Here is a 5,027-nt window from a genome sequence, read left to right as displayed (position 1 = left end):
TTTAACCTCACTTACGGCGCGGGGCGGGGCGCGCCGGCGGCGACTCCCATTGGTCAGCGCCATGGCGACGAACTCTCCGATAGGCTGGAGAGGAAATGGGCGGGGCTCCTCTGCGCTGGGGCGGGCCTCGAGGGCGGGGGCGGGGCGGCGTGCCGGAAGGGGCGGGGCTAGTAAAGGGGCGGGGCGTAGTGCCAAGTGGGGGCGCAGCTTGGGCCTGGATGTGGACCGATGATTGGAGGGGAGCAGGGTTGTTGCTGGGTGTGCTCAGGTGAGGGGCGGTGCCTAGCATGGAGGGGCGGGGCTGTGCAGGAGTGATGTGGGCGTGGGCGTGGTCAGGGGCTGTGCAGGTGAGGGCGGGGCTGTGTAGGAGTGATGTGGGCGTGGTCATGGGGCTGTGCAGATGAGGGCGGGGCTGTGCAGGTGAGGGCGGGGCTGTGCAGGTGTGTTGTGGGCGTGGTCTGTTACCGCATCCCTAGCAAACGAATACAGAGAAGTCAAGGTCCTTCTAGCTCTGAAAGAAAAATATGAAAGTGATTTAATCAAACAGGTTGTTTTCCAGGGGAGGGCGCCGGCAGGGCTCGGGTGTGCATAAGACCTACTCCTAGGGACGAGTCCTCACAGCAGCCCTGTGATCTTGGGGAAGACAGTTGGGTGTCATTAACCCGATTGTGAGTGTGCGGGAAACTGAGGCACTGGTAGGTTACAGTATTTGTGTTTCTTTGAAGAGCAGATGCTATATAAATCCAGTAATTACTAGTGTGTTCTCATAGGATACAATCTCACAGGTGGATAAACTTAAACATATACACAAACAACAAGCATGTATAAATAATTATTTTGAGTAGTATTCAACCTAATTTTAACACCTATATGGTAGTCGCAGTTTATGTTAACACAAAAAATTGTAATGTAGAAATGAAAAATCAGAAATTGTCTATGCACTTTGCTATGTCACAAAAACATATCCCACGTTATAGTAAAACCCATTGTTCTAGTAAGATTAGCAAGTGAGTTTAAAAAAATAATCAGAATAGATTGTAACTGAGACTTAGAAGGGCAATCGATTGAGTATTGGGGTGTTAGAGGTTGAATTATGTCTCCCCAAAAAGATATGTAGGAGTCTTAACCCCCAGTACCCCAGAAACCGACTTACATGGAGACAGGGTCTTCACAGAGATGAACAAGCGGAAATGAGGTCAGGAGGGTGGATTCTGCTCCAATACGACCAGTGTCCTTATAAAAAGGGACAATGTGGATGTGACGGCATACATACCCACACAAACAGTACGAAGATAAAGGTGGAGATCCCAGAATCCGGGTGATTTCTACAAGCCAAGGAACGCCAGGATTGCCAGCAAATTACCAAAAGCTGGGGAAGGGGCGGAACAGACTCTGTCTCAGAGCCTCAGGAGGAACCAATTCTGGTGACACCTGGATCTTGGGCTTCCAGCCTGCAGAACTGTGAGACAGTAACTTTGTTGCTCTGAGCCACCCAGTTTGGGGGACTTCTGTTACCGCAGCCCTAGCAAACGAATACAGAGAAGTCAAGGTCCTTCTACCTCTGAAAGAAAAATATGAAAGTGATTTAATCAAACATGTTGTTTTCCAGGATTACATGTCATTGACATAACACATGCTTTTGGAAATCCCTTATTTCTGAATCCATCATAAACCCAAAGTGGTGATTGTTGGTAATTAAAAATAAGGTATTAGGCTCAGTGCTTCCAAATTTAGGATTATAGAAATGTATAAAATGTTGGCAAACTCAGTACTAATAGTGCAGTATAAGAAGAAAAAGTCCCATACTTCTCAGAAAACCTAGCCTCCAGTCCTAGCACTACTCACTTGTTCATTCTTTCTTTCTTTTTCACTCAACAGTTATTGTGTCACCTATTTGCCAACCATTGAATGTTGCTACTGATGAACTTTAATAAAACATTCTTTCTATTTAACTTGTAAAAACTTGGCTTACCTATAAAAAGACAGGAGACCTGAGTTTCTTCAAGTTTACTTTCAACCCTAAAATTCCATAGTTTTATTATCTTGGGTCCTGTGACATTCACCACAGCAGTGACCTTAGCCTTCAATTTATTTTCTGTTTAAAATGACCCATTAAGAAATTCAACTGTGGCTGGGTGCAGTGGCTCACGCCTGTAATCCTAGCACTCTGGGAGGCCGAGGGGGGAGTATTACTCGAGGTCAGGAGTTCGAGACCAGCCTGAGCAAGAGCGAGACTTCATCTCTCTTAAAAATAGAAAAAAATTAGCCGGGCACAGTGGCACGTGCCTGTAGTACCAGCTACCTGGGAGGCTGAGGCAGGAGGATCATTTGAGCCCAGGAGTTTGAGGTTGCTGTGAGCTAGGGTGATGCCATAGCACTCTAGCCCCAAGCAGCAAAGCAAGACTCTGTCTCAAATGAATAAAAATAAAGAAAACAAAAAAGAAATTCAATTGTTTTTGGCCAATTTTGGTTTCATTTCTGCTTCTAGTTATGTTCCCTGATATCTACTTTCCCTTCCCTGGATTTAGTTTAATTGTGGGTGTTTTAAGTTGTTGTTTTAGGAAATCTAGGATGTTGTTAAGATTCTTCTTGGCTAATGTTCTTAATAATTTTTTTAAACTTTAGAAATTTTTATATACATACATGAAAAGGCCAGGATTACTCATAACTTAAAAAAGGGGTACAGTAACAATGGGATGTTTATTATTTTATCTATTAGATGTAACTGCTTCATATAATAAAGGCTAGTGAGGTTTGTGAAGTTATGGGGATTGGGTATTTTCATACTCTGTACTGTGTAACACTATATATTTTATTTTTGCCTTTTTAAAAAGCACTTTAGAAATATTTATACAAATTTTAAATACACATACTTTTTCACCAGAAATTTCTCTTCATGAAACTGATCCTACAGCTATATTCTTACAAGGGCACAATGATGTATATATAAATAAATGTTCCCTGCAGCATTTTTTTTTTTGACTACAACAAATATAGATCAACATAAAAGTCTATCAGGAGGAGTTTTCTTAAATTAAATGTAACACATTCACATACTTAAATGCTATGCAGATACTAAAAATAGAAATAAATATCATTTTTCATATATGCATACATAGCCTATAAATTAGTAAAGCAGCAGCAGCAACTAGATGCTAGATACAAGCTGAAGCTCTCACCTGAGTGGGGAAAAAAAATACTCCCTTTTGAATGGGAAAAGTCCAAAGGAGATGTCAAATGTGACCCTAGCACAACACTTTAGCAAAAGACATTTACAAAAACCTAAATAAATGGCAAAACATTCTATGTTCATAGATAGAAAACTCAGTGTGATAAAGATGTCATTACTCTCTAAAAATGCAATGAAATTCCAGTAAAAATCCCAACAGATTAGGAGCACAAAGCGACCCCAAAATACATAAGGAGGGGGAAGGATTCTAGAACGGGCAAGTCAATGGGGAAAACTTATTCTACCAGCTGTTAAAGCAAGCCTTCTTATTACAGACTCATTTTAAAAGGCGTATTAAGTCTTATAAAGCTATCCTAAATAGGACAGCGTGACATTGGCACAGAGAGAGAGGCAAAGAGGCAAAATGAAGAACAGAGAAGACGGAAGCAGACGCTCTGCATGGAGGAGACACATGTATATGTAGGTCACCAGACAACACACTCAACGTCGTAAGGTCCATGGGAGAAAATCGAATTGCTGCTTCAAATCCCCCTCTGCCCACCAAGGCCATGCTGGTACCATCTTCTATTTCTTCTAGAAATCAGAATGCTTACTTTTCTCATTCATGCTTTTAAAACACATGGTTTGAACTTTGCTTCTGCTTTCTGTAACAGAAAAAGGGCTCAAGATTAGAATGGCCTGAGAATAAACCATTAGATGGAACCCCCGACTCCAAGCACAATGTTTGGGGTGGAGTGTAGACAGGGAAGGGACCTCTGCCTGCCATGACATGTGTTTCATCCTTATGCTGATGCCTGAAATACTTTAACTAGAGAAAGAAATCGTATGTTCCAAATTGAGCAAAATGCTTAAAATGCAAATATCCATTTACTTAAATTCACATTAAGAGTGAATGATGCTCCTAGGAAAATTAATGAAAAGAAAAAGATCTAGCAAGTATCTGAGGAAGTGGTAAAAGGGCACACCCCCACCGAATGCAAATGATCAAGTGGGGAGGAAAAGTAAAAGCTGGGAATTTACAGAGACAACATTTGTTTCCTATGTTTAGACTTTTACTGTTAAAAAGTAACAGACTTTTCACTGTTAGAGACTCAGAATGCTACTGTTTCCATTGTGAACGATTTGAAAGCTTGTATACCTGCACCACAGTTGACTCAGCTGGTTACAAAACAGTGCTATTAAGTTTTAGGCTCCCTATCTGACCCTGTTTCTGTTGTATGGCCAGGGATTACGTTCGTGTGGCAAGCTACTTGGTAACAGTTGCTACACTTCAGGATACTTTCTTTGATCATTGGTTTCAAAATAAGAGTGCAGATAGATTCATAGTAACCATTCTTTGATTGAGTAAATATTTATTAAGCTTCCCGTATAGGTTACATATTTTGCTGCTGCTAAGTTTCAGGTAAAAGTTTTGGAACTAGTACACTTCAGGCAGAGATTAAACACATGGTCCCTACATTTATGGAACCCTTGGTCTAGCACAGGCTATGGGAAAATAAATGGAAAATTATTGTACAGTCTAACATACCTTGCAGAAGCAAAGATCCTGTCACAAAATCCTAGCTCAGGAAAGACTTCCTGGGGAAGAAGACGGATGAGACCTTTCCAAAAATGGTGAGTTTCCAACAGCATAACGTGTGTATGCGTTCCTACTGCAACTGTAACAAATTACTAGAAACATGGTAGCTTAAAACGACACACATTTGTTATTATCATCTTACTGTTCTGGAGGTCAGAAGCCCACATGGGTTTCATTGGGCTAAAATCAAGGTGTCGGAGGGGCTGTTTCCCTACTGGAATCTCTAGGGGAGAATCTAGTTCCTTGCCATTTGCGGCA

Source organism: Lemur catta, chromosome 18 (genome assembly GCF_020740605.2).
Source record: "Lemur catta isolate mLemCat1 chromosome 18, mLemCat1.pri, whole genome shotgun sequence".
Taxonomy (NCBI): domain Eukaryota; kingdom Metazoa; phylum Chordata; class Mammalia; order Primates; family Lemuridae; genus Lemur; species Lemur catta.
Note: the sequence above shows the minus strand (reverse complement) of the source record.